This window comes from Artibeus jamaicensis, unplaced genomic scaffold (assembly GCF_021234435.1).
Source record: "Artibeus jamaicensis isolate MK-2021 breed Jamaican fruit bat unplaced genomic scaffold, CSHL_Jam_final scaffold_833, whole genome shotgun sequence".
Classification (NCBI taxonomy): Eukaryota; Metazoa; Chordata; class Mammalia; order Chiroptera; family Phyllostomidae; genus Artibeus; species Artibeus jamaicensis.
The window spans coordinates 16,122,289-16,137,281 of record NW_026522056.1 but is presented as its reverse complement, the minus strand read 5'-3'; the positions used below and the strand labels follow the sequence as shown (position 1 = coordinate 16,137,281).

At 41.3% G+C, this 14,993-nt stretch overlaps 1 protein-coding gene across 5 annotated transcripts in view; it reads left to right on the top strand.

Annotated features, from left to right (window-relative positions):
• The window catches only part of DLC1 (DLC1 Rho GTPase activating protein), a 345,300-nt gene that overhangs the window by 191,833 nt on the left and 138,474 nt on the right, over positions 1 to 14,993 (top strand). The window lies entirely within an intron of this gene.

Below are 14,993 nucleotides of genomic sequence, written 5' to 3'. Positions count from 1 at the left end.
GCACCAACTTACATTCCCACCAACAGTGCACACAGGTTCCCTTTTCTCCACATCCTCTCCAACGCTTGTCGTTGCTGTCTTCTTTATCATAGTCACTCTAACACAGGGCTGTCAAACTCATTTTCACCGGGGGTCCACATCATCCTCACAGTTCCCTTCAAAGGGCCAAAATAATTTTAGGACCGTATAAATGTAACTACTCCTTAGTTGTAATTACATTTGGCCCTTTGAAGGCAACCACAAGGCTGAGGTGGCCCCCAGTGAAAATGAGTTTGATACCCCTGCTCTAACAGATGTGAGGTGATAACTGATTGTGGTTTTGATTTGTGTTTCCCTGAAAATTAGTGACTGTGAGCATCTTTTCGCATACCTGTTGGCCATCTGCCTGTCTCCTATAGTCTGTGATTCTTGAAGGACGAGGCAGCTGGAGGGCACGTGCTGACGTTGTCTAAGTGTGTGTGCTGATGAGCATGCACCGACCCTTCTGTGCGCTTCCCCCGTTGCTTGTGAATAAACACTGATACTTTGAAGCATTTGCTGGGAACTGTGGGTAAAGACGTAACGAAAGTTGACCGAAGAACAAAGTGATCTATGCCCCAATCATCAAATCCATGACTGTAGTGCTACCGCTGGTCTTCCCAGGCTCAGACAAAGACAAGGCACGTAATGTACACTAAAAAAAGTTGGTAATACGAACTAAATCTGGCACCTAGCAGCAGGTGGCTATTGTCATTTCGATGTAGTCTTTCTGACAAATACTATAACACTGGTAATTATGATGTCATTGGAGTGCCTACTAATTGCCAGAGACTATGCTGAGAACTCCAAAGGCATTTCCCATTTAATCATCAAAATAATCTTCAGAGGTATATCCTACTATTTTTATACCTCTCCAAGTGAGGGCCTTTTCTGATAAGACCTTGAAAATCCATTAGTGAGTGTCCATGGACAAAACTCGGAAGCGTCCACATCTGTTGCTCACCATGAATTAATCTCACAAATACGTATGGCGAACAGCTTGTATGCAAAGCACGGTGCTAGGTACTGAACGACAGATAAAACAGACACATTTCCTGCCCACCAGCCATAGATATGACACCTGATTCTACCCTTCAACTCAAGAGGGGGCCAGCATGAGTAAAGTGAACCCTGTTTATTAAGAAAGATACTACACAGGGTCTCCCGGACACGGAGGGATGTGTGAAACTCATCACTGATTTGTCCTTTAAACCAGTGACCCTCAGGAAGATGGGAGAAGACACTCTGGCAAGTGGTAGTGTCAGAAAGAGCAGATGTAGCTTTGAAAATATGTTCAGTCAATGTGTTGTCTTCGTAGTAAAACTGTATAATGCTGAGGAGAGAATGAAAGCACAGGTGGATGGGAGGGGTGGGACGTGAGTACAAAGGTTGACAAACACCAGTTCAAACTACTGCGCAGGTCCCAGTAGGCCAACTCCCACCCTGAGCAGCCTAACCTGGGAGCATGAATAAAGTGTCAGAGCGCCCCCCGCAACCGAGGGAGGCCCTCCCGGCGTAGAAAGGTCAGGCAAATCCATGCATCCTCCCTGGGGAGCTGGCCCTTCTCTTCCTGGGACTAATACCTGTCACTTCCCAAGGACCATGAAATCACAATTCTCATCCCCTTTGAAAGAAGAAATGCTGACCTTTTTTCAGTTGAAGTGTGTGAAGGTCTAAAATATGTCACTATCTAAAATAAAGTGCCCTTGACTGATTCAAAAATCAGGATGAACTAAAATTAGAAGTTGTACTTTATCTCAATTTATTGACAAGACTGTTCTCAGACTTCAGCATACATGAGCTATTGAACTGAAATGAATTTAATAAATAAATCTGATTTATTTCCACAGAATTTTTTTGTGGAACTGAACTGGAAGTTGGTGTTGTTTTTTTTGTTCCTCATGTTCCAAATCATTTATTTGATTCTCACCTTCATCTACTCCACTGCTGATTCCCTGTACATTTTTCTTTATTTCACTTAATGTAAACTTCATTTCTGCCCGAGTCTTTTTTATGCTGCTGAAATACCCAGTGAGTTCCTTGAGCATCCTAATAACCTGTATTTTGAAACCTGCGTCTGATAGATTGCTTACTTCCATTTTGTTTAGTTCTTTTACTGGAATTTTATTCTGTTAGTTCATTTGGGGAACATTTCTTTGTCTCCTCATTTTGGCAGCCTCCCTATGTTTGTTTCTATGTATTAGATAGAACTGCTTTGACTCCCTGTCTTAGGAGTGTGGCGTATTATAGGAAAGCACACCAGTAGGTTGGATGGGGCAGAGCCTTAGGTAATCACCAGGGTGGGGTAACCTGTGTGAACCAGGTTGATGGCATCTCTGATACGGTGTTTCTGCTCCGTGGCTCTCTGTGGGGGAGGGCTCAGAAAAGGGACTGTGGCCACTGCCTGGCCTCTGGGGTCTTGTCCAGGAGGAAGCTGCCCCCCAGCACTCGCCCTGATGCCAGACACTTCACTTTCTCCCCGTGTACCACGGGTGCCCTTCCAGCTGCTGCCCTGGTGCTGGAGCCCAGAGAAAGTGACGTTGTATAAGTTCCAAGTCTGTTTCAGGCCCTTTAAGAGGAGATACTTGAGAATCCTGCAGTTTCTTCCTCTACCCCAAACCCCACTGCTTTTTACAAGCAGAAGTTACAAGGACTCATCTTTGTGGCACTGGAACCCTGAGCTGGGTGGTCTGGTGTGGGGCTGAGAATCTCTTGTTTCCGAGGTATCTCTCCAGTTTTTAATCCACCACACAAAGGTGTGGGGCCACCCCTTTCTTATCTCCATGTCTCTGTGTCTCTGGCCCTCCTACCCCACTGGGTGAATGTGACTTCTTTAATTCCTTGGTTGTAGGACTCCCATTCAGTTCAATTTTCTGATGATTCTGGGTGATAGTTGTTTTACTGTTTAATTGTAATTCTTGCTGTGGTTATGAGAGGAGGCAAGCCATGTATACCTACCCTCCATCTTGACCAGAAGTCCCAAAGTATATTTTGAATGTTCACAGTATGGTCATGTATCTAGTTAATTGTGACTTCTTATTGTTAACCAGGTAGACAGGCTGAAGGATGAAAGACAGCAAGAAAGTTTGGGGGGTTGAACACTTTCTCTTCACATAGGGACTTAAAACAAAAGTATAGGACCTTGCTCACACTGTACAGTCACCAAGGCAGACAAAGCATCCACTGAAGCAAAAAGTAACAAAGAGGGTTTTGATACTAGATGGACATAATCTTTTATTAAGTATAAATTTGCTAGTATTGATTGTGTACTGACTATGTTAAAGACATGGCGCTAGGTGATAGAAAAGACACAGAGGTAAATTTAAAACTCTCTCTGGACTTTAGTAGTCTAGAGTGCATTTGGAAGAAAAAAGTAACCTACAGAGAAAATAAGATTCTAAGCCACAATTGACAGGTACTATAAGGTACTTCATGAGCCAGTCGATATTTGTCCCTTCCTCCCTCACTTCCTCCCTTCTTGTTCCTTCCCTTCCTCCCTCCTTCTCTCTCTCCCCACTCTCTCCTCTCTGCAGCATGAATTCACCACCGGTCCAAGTGCATTGTTACAAGAGGACATCCAGACTATTTCATCATCACTATTTTTTCTATACTTTGCCAGAGTCATGCTCATTTGTCCATTAACAAACCTTTTTTACAAGTGGAAAGTTTCTTGACACGACTAACTTTTAAAGTTGTGATCATCCCTTTTCCACTGCTGATTATAGAAATGAAAATATTTGAGTCATAGCAAAGAGCCTCTGTGCCACTGTGAGAATGCAACAGTACTGGTGGTATGTGTGTTAACAGTTAAATATGGGAACAATTTTAGATAAACATTTTTTTGCAGTAACATTGATATGCACAGCCAGGTAAGTCACGGGACATTCCTCACCATTAGCAGAAGTTCTCACACGGGCAACTGGACTGACTTACCTGGTCACTCCCTCTGCTGAATAAAAATAAAAACATACAGTACCTGGCTGTGATTTGACCTCAGTGTGCCCAGGGCAGTGGTAAGGTCTGTGCTTTCTGAGACAGTCATTGAGCCACACCCTGCATTCACTATAACTCAAAGGCATTCCAGTTGGAAAGCTCCATAAGGGCCCGAGAGTGGCCCAGGAAGCGTCGGGTGAGAAGAAGTCCATTCCTATGATTTGCCGAGAGACTGACCCCGAGGGTCATGACAAAGGGGTGTGTCAATTTTGATCCTCTGTAGCAGTAACCTTCAATCAGTAAAATTATGTAATGGAAGAACTGAAATGCACTTAATAAAAACAAATTAATGACTTCTACGCTGTGAAAATCACCAAGACATAGCAAAAAAACCAAGGCATATTATTGCTTGGTGAAGTCTTGCTTGGTGGCCTCTGAACATCCTGACACCACACGTGGCTTTCTCCCTCTCCTCTCTTTCTTTTTTGGGGATTTATTATTAGCATGCACACATGTATCAATTTCACAGACATGCACACACACCTCAGGAAGCAAGGGCCCTCACGTCACAGAAGATGGAGGATTCCTGATTTACAGGATGTTGATGCAAAAGTCACAATGTAACATCTGGTTGTTGACAACTTGCGGCGGAGGTGGGGATACGGCACATTTAATGATGTCTAGACTTTGTTTTATCTTGTAGGGTTTTTGTGACATATTTAGCTTTTTGCAGACAAGCCTCAAGTCCTGACTCAGCTGTTCAGTGGGGTTCAGTTTATCGTGATCCATCATCTCTAGTCTGGTTTTGAATAGCAGGATGTTGTAGGTCCAGGTTGATGTGTGACCTCTGCATGTTTTCCACTCGAGCTTAATTACTGCATCCTAGAGGTCTAGACAGTGTTATTGGTTTCTCACCAACATAAACATCTGGCAAAAAAAAAAAAAGGACTAAACTAGATGAGTAAGAGCATTGCTAATCTACCTTTAGAAGATGCTACATTTAAAATAAAACTTTTTAAAATGGAGCCCTCTCTGGTTGAAAGGATGCCATCAAACGTATTGTTTTTCAGCTCTGATAAGACCGTCATTGGACTGTAATTTTTCACTGGTGAAAACAAGTTTGAACATGTCACTTCTTTCCCTGGTACTATTACAAGAAGCTAGAATTTCATTTAGTGAATTGCAGCCAAATGAAATTAGCACGCACTTGTTGACTCATGTGCGGCTCCTGGATGGACAAGTGCGAGGACAAACTGCGCAGGCGAGGAAGGGAGGAGGCGGGGCAAACCCACAGCGATGTGAGCATAGGTGCAGTCAGGCCTCCTCAAGTTGTATGTCTCCCAGGCTGATTTTCTTATTCTCAGAGACACTACATAAGAACTATAAGGGAGCTTTTTTAAGAACCACAACCCAACAGCAGAGAGTCCTGCGCCACTGAGTCACAAGGAGACACTGAGGCCCTTTGCCGTGTGCTGGGGCCGAGGGCCACACCCACCCCAGCACCTGCCAAACAAGACCCCAGGCACCAGCGCCAAGTTGGGGGATGTACAGCGGTAACAAGACAACCCAAAGAGTGTGCCTTATTCATGTCTTTTGTGTGCAAATGGCATATACAGCAATACTGTGAGAAAAACACTGGACATTTTATACTTAAATATTATAAATTTATGAAATGTAGATTTAGTAATTAGTTCCAATTGTGTATAAAATTTGTACATAAAATTGAACTTCTTTTTTCTTTTTCTTTCTTTTTTTTTTTTTTTGCTAGGGTAAAAAGGGGAGATAAAAGTTTCCACCAGTCCTTCAGTAATCATTTGTATAAATCGATTATTCAGAATCCAAGACTGTTTCCAGCCAAAGCTCTTTGGCACAACCCAGTCATTGCACAACTGAAGATAAACAAGGAGGGTGAATCCAGAAAAGTTATTTCACAGCAGTGCCTGAAAAATCTATTCTAAACACCCTTTGTACCGTTTAAGACAATGATAACAGTCTGTGACCTGCCACTCTGTGCATACCCCAAGGACTAGCCAGTACATCAGAGCCAAGTGTTAATAGGCTTGCAAGAGGAAAAAATAAACATTTTACTTTTAAACAAAAGAAAGAAAAGGCATTACCACAGGGTGAGGGTAAACCATTGCCTGCCGTTGTTGCCCTCTGAGAAACAAGGACGAGGGTGTCAAAACCATGCACCCGCCTTCCCAGCCACACACATTCCAGCTCCCATTCTTCTGAGGCCACTTTGTAGAAAATGTTTTTATTTCGGTGACCCTGACCATCACTCCCACTTTGCTGCACAAAGTATTCCCTGAGTGAACCTTCGTGGCCTTTCATCCTCACTAATCCCTAGCCCCGCCCCATACGTACCCTGTCTCTGACTTCCTTCGTGACTGCAGTTTTTCTCCATCCATTTTATACCGAAAGGTTGTGCCTGATTGTAATAAGCTCATAATGCATCATTCCTCCTACGAGCTCATGCTTTCTGTTCCTTGGTCCAGAATTTCCTCCCTATTCGGACCTAAAATATTTTAACTGGCTAATAAAACACCATTACTTGAGTTATCCACTTGTCTTTACATAAAAGTGCATGTTTTTGAATCACAATAACTTCAGTAATGTCTCTGCTTTTAAATGGAGTCCAGGAAAATGACATCTGACAACTTTTACTAAGATAGAAAACAAGCTGACCCATACCTCCTACCAGCTGAGTTCTAAGGGTCAAAAGCCAACTGCTTTTAATAACTTTCTAAGAGTAGGTAATCCTTGCTCACTTTGAAGACTGGAGCGTGTACTAATTGCTTTTGTAAAATGAAGGTGGTGTTGTTGTAGCTAATGGCCCGTGCAGATGACACTGGATCCCAGAGTCCCGTGTGGCCTCAGTCCATGTTTTCATAATATACTCACTGGGTTTGGACGCAGTTTGGGCAATGAATTACAACTGTGTCTTTGCTTCCCCAAAATCTATGCTCCAAAAATATTTTTAGAGATGTTATCAGTTAATAGCAAGATTTTAGATTTCCTTGATATTTTAGACACACAAAAAAACCTATGCTTCAACCACTAACTTAAGTAATAAAGCATTAAAATTACCATTTTAAAATTCACAATTACAGTGGGCCCCTCCTGGATCACAGTCCCTCCCTCCGCCGCCTCCCCAACTCCCTTGAAATTCCTTGGCCCTGCACTTGCTGTCTAATCATCCCCCACTTTGTGCCCTTGTTACATGGGTAAGTAAGCTACAACAGTAATTACTGTTTTGCACATTTAAAAGCTTTAAGTGGTACCATGCTGCAAATACCCTTCTTCAACTCACCTTGCTCAGAGTTATATTTTGGAGATTTATTCACATTGAAACATCAATATCACTTATTCTTCCTCCTGTATGGTATACATATACCATAATGCATTCTGCTACTGAGAGGCATGCAGGTTGTCCCCAGCTACATATTATTGCTACTAGCACTTGCTGTTAGGAATACTGTTGTAAGCGCCTCCCTGCACATTTGCGTGGCAATTTCTGTATGGTAGGATAGTTCGTCGAAGGATGGAATCTCATCATCTAAGATATGCACAGCTCACATGGCCAAGTTGTTCAACGTGTATTACATACCAGCCAACGGTATGAAAGAATGCCCATTATAGCAAAGAAACATTTTCAAATGCTATAAAAGTCATAGAATATTTACTTTAAAAAACATAGAAATGTAAATGACATAGATGTTAACAAAGTCAAAGTTATATATGTATATAGATTCATATAAATGTATACATGTATATATGTGTATATATAAACATACACATGTATATATTTATAGAAACATACATATATCAATTTGTATAGTGTATCCCATATATGAATATATCATAAAGGGTTTTTTAATTAGTAATAGAGTTAACCAAAGACTAAATGACCAAGGTGTGGATTGAAGGTTATAAATAATATTTCTCTCATTTTAGCATGGTTTTTTATTAGGTTAAGCTAAATTAAATTAAGATCTATTTAAAGATGATAATAAACATCAAGTTGATTTGTGCCTAACTTTGGCCTATATTTGGGTCCAAGAGCGGCTGAAGTAGGGGTGGGAATAGGAAAGGAAAGGAAAGTATCTGAGAGGGAGCGAAAAGAATGTGACCCAGAGAAAATGCCCTCTCTGCAGAAATGCGTATAAGAACACCTAATAGAACACCTCTTCCCCACCAAACAATACCAAAAACTTGAAAGCTTCCATAAAGACCAAGGACAAAAGCCTGGGTTAGGGAGCAACTATTTGAACATCACTGAAAAGCAGCTTTTCCCTTAAACAGTGAATAATTATCTTTGTGCATCGGATATATGAATTTGAAAAATAAGCATAAATCGTATTTTTAATTTTACTTTATTATATGAGTGGTAGTAACACTTCATGTTTAACATGTCTCTTGTAAGCAAAGCATCATGTTTTCGAATGATGTGCATGGTGAAAAAGAGCATCCTTACTCCACCTTTCCTGAGAAACACACTAGCTAATGACAGTTACTCAGTTCTGAAGTTCAGACTGAGTGTGGGCATCCTGGCCTCTGGGCTTTTATTCATCCATCCACCTAGCAATCTTTTTTCCTAGCCTATTGATGAGCCGGGAGCCGCACTCTGCTTGGTGTTGTGAAGATTGCAGGTGTCATTTTAAAAATAGGGGCATAGTCCTGACCAGGTAGCTCCATTGATTGGAGCATCATTCCACGCACCAAAAGACTGCAGGTTCAATTCCCAGTCAGGGCACATACCTAGGTTTTGTGTTTGATCCCCTGTGTTCAGGAGGCAAATTGATGTCTGTCTGTCTGTCTGTCTATCTCTCTCTCTCTGTCTCTCTTTTTCTCTGTCATTCATCAATAAACATATCCTAAGGTGAGGATTTTAAAAAATGGGAGCATAATCAGCTCCTCATAATTGCCTGGAAATATTGGTGAATTTATAATTTCCTTAGTTAAATTATCTTTTTTAATTTTACTAAGTTGACCACAAGTCATTTCTTTATAATGTAATGTCCAAATGGACACAAGCCATACTTTGTAAAATATGTGGTCACTTTCTTCATAATCACCAGATTATTCATTTTCCTCCTGATTTTAATGATTTTTATCATTTCTCACAGAATATGTGCCCCTTGAGCAATTCTTTAAGATATAAACCCCTACCTCTCCTTTGAAGCCTCCTAATTTCAATTTGAATGTCCCTCTAATAACCGCCACCACTGTTCCTAATTTATTTATCCCGTCACCATCAGAATTATTGGAGGTGGCACGTGTGACAGAAGTGACACTTACGACTGCCATTCCCCCCACGACAGCAGCACTCGTCTCCTACAAGAGGGGTCATGGAAGAAATTCGAGCACGGGCCTTTTAAGCCCTTTTTTTAAGACTCAGAAAGAATGTGAAATTGAACTTTTTGCTCAGCTTCCTCATATCTCCTTTTAGCTGGACACCTGACATTCAGTGCTAGCCTCTGCTAGCATTAGCTTTTCTTGCATTATTTTCTCGCATTATCAGAGCTTTTCTTACTTTATTTACTGCTTCATATGGTTATGAAGTACATCCTGTTATCCTTGTTTTACAAATGAAAGATGTCCAGAGAAGTTTAATAACTTGCCAAAAATCAGTTAAGATATCCAAAATTGAGCACCTTCACTTTGCCCTTTTCATCTGAGTTTGTGGCCGTCATATTTGACTCCTCTTTTCCTTCATACCCCACGTTTCTCCCATGGGACACTTCTATCAGCTCTCCCTGCACGATTCATCTCAAGTCCGACCACTTGTCACCACCCGCACTGCTACCAACCTGGGCCAGGCCAGCATCACTTTGTCACCTCCAACTTGGATTCTCACAACTGGCTTCCCTACTTCCACCCTTGTCCCCACCCCCACCCCCATAATTTATTCCAAATTTGGCAACCAGAGTGATATTTTTAAACATCAGTCATGTCCTGTCACTCCTCAACTCAAAACCCTTCAGTAAATAAAATCCTTTCTATGGCCAAGAAGTCCTGACCGGGCCAGAGAGGCCTGCCCTCCTCTCCAGCTTCACCTGCTGGTGTTCTTCCCCCAGTCACTCCACACCGTGCACTCTGGACTCTGCTGGTCCTGGGAAGTTGCTGTTCCTTCACCCTGAAAAACTCTTTTTTCTCAGACAGTCACATGACTCTCTCCCTTACATCATTCACATCTCCACTAGAATGTCACCTGTACTGAGGGACGATTCTGTCTTACTGTACCAAAGTCACATTTAAAAAAATCACATTCTCTTATTAACTAAGTGCAATTGATTTATCCCAGAATGTTATATGTGTTTATTGTCTCTGTCTCCCTCTAATATCTAAGTTCATCTTTGAGGCCAAAACCAAAATACACACACATTTATACCTACACTCAGACATACAGACACACTGTACCATATTTTATATTATACAGATAGATTTTGTATAAGACCAACTAAAAGTAAAAAAATAGGTATCGGGAAGTTGAAGCAAAACACCTACCTCACATTCTCTCAGCATTGAACACTCAGAAGCTATTTGAATTAGCACTCCCTCTTTTGTACATTTAATATACTGTTTTTCATCAATTATTTCTAGATTGTGTTCTATTTCGATCATTCCAAAAGCTCAAACTACCATATATGCAAATGATAGGATACTCATCCTTGTATGCATTTGGCATCGGTTGAGTCTTTTTCATCTGTCTATCGATCTACCTGTCGTCTGTCCCATCCTCACCTTTAAACTCTAACCCAGACATGTCCAGTAAATATCGGAGGTGTGGCAACATCAGGGTAAAATTGACAAGTCCAAGGTTAACCTCTCTCTCTGTCTGCCTCTTCGTCTCTAGTTCCACACATGCCACTACAGCACAGGCTGCCACTCTTACCTACTAAGCCAGGGCCTTCTCAGCGTGTCCCTAGGACCCTGGCACCTGCCATGTCAACCCATCATATATGCCACTGCCATTTGGTCACCGTTTTGCTCAAAGCCTTCAGTTTCTTGTGCAGTTTCCAGACACATAAAATCAAAACACCTCGCCTGCTGGTGAAGACCCGTCATCTAGTTCTACTCGGCAGGTGTGCTGTCTTCTCACATCCCACTAAAGCGGTGCCTTTGTTCTTCTCTAGTTCGCTCCTGCTCTTCAACAACTGTAGCTCGGTCCCTAAACCCAATCATTTCCCTTTATCCAAAAGCAATTCGCTTGTCTTCATCATGTTCAGAACCATGTCAACCTTTCCATTTTATGGATGTCCATTTTATCTGAAGTCTTGTAGTACCTACTGATTTTTTAAATGTCTGCATTAATTATACACTTGTTATATATTTCATCTCTTTGTTGCTATTTTATATGTTAGTCTTCTCCACCAACTAGGTACGAATCAACTTGAACAGAAAAAACATCTCTTGTATGTACCACTGGTATGTGCCCACATAGTGTGCTGGTACTCTTTTTTTTTTTTAATTTTCAGGCAGCATGCACACACACTCACACACACACCAGTTCAAATAAGTCAACACTCCCATCGCTTACTCAGAATACACAAGTTTATATGCCAATTCAAGTAGGGCAGGTGGAAAAAAATTAAGGAAATATAATGTATTTGGAGAAGTTGTGAAATTTTCAAACACTGTAGTATCTATATTTTTAAATAATAAAAATAAACCAGTAATTTTCTATAACCCACAGTCATAGGCAGATTTATAATGAAATTAATGAAACTTCAGGGTCCCCCACTTGCCCAAACCCCTCTAAGATCCTAGGAGAACCCTGGCACTGTGTTCACACGTGTTTGCAAAATTTGTAAAATTAAGATATTCCATGTCCAATTCACATCATTATAGTCCATTATGATTCATAGCATGGAGCTCTCTATGGGCATAAATTCTCCTGTTGGATGGTACTGGAGCAGCCATGACCTTTTGCATTTATAATTTTTCACACCAAATACTATTGGAGTGATTGAGTGGGCATTTTGTAATTAAATTTTAATCTTTTTATTTTCTCATTGTTTCTTTAGTTGCAAAATGAAGTTGAGTATTCTAAAAGCCAACTCTAGACTGTCTCCTGCCCTTAGGCAAAATGACAGAACTCTGGACAAATGGGAAATGAAATATCAGAAGAGGTAGAAACTAATTTTCACTGAGGAACTAATGTATTTCCGCAGTTTACATGTCATCGATCTCTTTGAGATGGTTACTATAACAGCCATTTAAGGCAGATGTCATTTTCCTCATGGACAAATGAGAAAACTCACCCTGAAAATGTTAAGTAACTTGTCAAAAGTCACAAAACGTGTAAGACTTTAAATTTGGAGGTGAACTCAATTCACATCCTGAATCAAAGTCCATGATGTTCCCACAACCTTATAGGACTGAAGCAAAATCAGGAGGTAGATTATAAATTAATGGGGACAGATACAGGTAACCACTTTTAGAAATGAAGAAAAATCCCTTCCTATCTACATACTTTTCTATAGCATATTTTTGTAAATACCAAGTAATGTTATCTCTTCCTTGTATTCTCTGTATTCTCTTGACCTACTACTTCAAGAAATGCGGAGTGGCTTTATCTTTATGAAGTCAAGGATCTATACTTTGTTCCTAAAGAAAAATGTGAAGGAGGAGGAGTCGAAAGATCTGAAGAGCTCAGAGGCTGTTTATCTCTAGGTACTGGAATGCTGTGTTTCCATCACCCTTGCACTTGGAATTTGCTGGGTGATTCAAGTTGAGATACTAGCCACTCTCAAAAGGTATAAGTGAATTGAAACTCGCTGTATTGAAGTAATTAATTGCAACTCCCTGGCATTGAACGGCCTTGGACAATTCTGTCGTTACGCTTGTGTATGTTTCATTTCAAGTTAACTTTTGATTATTTCCCTCCTGTGTTTTCTTAGGCACTTTTGTAGCTAGGAAAAAGCTCTGTCATTGCTTTAGTGAAATGCATACGGGCTTTGCTCCCACTGAACTCATTATAAGAGAGAGAGAGGTTGCTATTAAGTTCCCATGCATTCAAGGAAGGACAGCTGGTTAGGATTAGGGGGACATTCTGCCTTCAGCAGGCAGTTTTCCCACAGCTTCTAGTCCTCTCTTTTTTTTTTCTGCCACTGACATAAACAAAGTCAGCATCGTATCCTGTACGCAGTTCACATTTTTGATACAATCAGAATGGACCACTAAATAATTTTTTAATGCTGAGTACAGCAAACATGTATTATTATGAAATCCACATTTTAACCGGAGCATACATTCCTGCGGCAACTAAAATATATAAAGTAGATTATATCACTTAAGATCATTCTCACCATAACTTTAGTGCTATTCACCAGCTAGACACACACATCAGAATTTTTTCTTTCTTTTTTTTTTTTATTTTAAAGCTAAGCTTATGTGGCCCTGGGAACTGATGACAACACTCAGTAGGAAATTCTCCCCAGAGAACTTGGTTCTGTGACCCAAATCATGACCCCGATGGACAGCCATTTCGTGATACCCTGATTGCAGTGCCTTGGTTTAAGGTGGGACTTGGTCCCTGATGGTATCTTACAATACAAACAAAGCAGCCCAGACTGCAAATAACAGAGTCAGAGACTGAAAAATGTGTGTAAAGAATATCCTTCCTGTGCACACTGGGCAGTGTGTCACCGCGAGTCGTTTATTCCAAGTCACCTCTGGCCATCTCTAGAAGTCTACCCTAGCCTCTTGAGTTAAAGCTGTTTGTAAAATCTGCAACCAGAAAATCCATTGTTCTTGCAATAATTGAGGCTAAGCAAGACCTTGTTTGAGTTCTTATGAATTTTGAAAGCTTGAGTTGCATAATCATAAATACATGTGATCACTTATAAACCTTCAGCTCTATTTATTTTTCACTCATTCAGTCAGAAACCATGAGTGGAGAGGTCTGGTTTGTATTCCCTACCCTGGGACTAAGCCAGCTCTGTGTGACTTGAGCCAGTCCATAACCCATGCAGCCCTCAAGTTCTTCATCTGTGGAGATGAGTTTCAAGTGCGCTGTCTCTGAATGTCCTTCAAACCCGGATATGCTGTGTGCCTAAGTACTTGTTCCTGCAGCGCTGTGTGGTAGTGAAAACGTGTATAGGACACGGGCTCCAGATTGGACTCTGGTCCACGTGCTGCAAAGACGACTGAATGACGTCAGCACTCAGTGCTAGCGGGCCTGACATGGAAGCGGAACCTGGAGTTGTCTGGGAAGGGGTCGTGGGTTCATAAATCACGGGCTGAGAAATTCAACAAAAGTAAGCAAGGTGCCATCTGACTCCCGGCGAAGGGTGCAGAGACAGCGAAAACCATGGCCAGGCCAGTTGTTTTCCAGGAAACAAGGAGAAAACTCTCTTGGCTAAAGCCGAGGCTGTGGTTGCCACCCCCTGAGCCTGTTCCTTTACTCTTTTCTCTTTCATTCATTCATGTATTTAAAGACCGTTTGCTGAGGACTTCTCCAGTCACTGTGTGCTGGAATACAGACCTGGACAGGACTCATCTCTGCCTTTACTGTAATTAATAATGTCACTTTCGGAGCTATTATAGGCAGCACTGTTCTAAGCTTTTCACACATGTATCACTCATTCTGACAAAAATGCATTTGTGTGGTGGACAGAGCTGACAGTAATATTTAATCCTCATCCCAGCAGGTGTGACTCCTGCAAGATCATACAGGATGTGAGGGAGTCAGGGTTTGGGTCTGGATCATCTGTCCCCAGGTTCTGTGCCCTTAACCAGCACTGTTCTGCCTCCTCAGTATTTGTTAGGTGAACTCTGAGTATTTTGTTTAATGCTAAGCGACTTCTAGGCATGTCATGCAACCCCATCATGTGAAATCACAAAAGGCATATATATTATATTCAGAACGTCCGTCTGTGAGTAAATCAGAAATCTGTATCCCTTTTCCTTCTCCCAGATACCCTCTTTCTTTAAACTGTAGTTTCATCTTTCTTCAGTCGATGAGTTTGACAATTGGGGGTTCAGGTGGGTTAGGAGATAGCTACTGAAATTTAGTTTCATTTTCCTTTAATCAT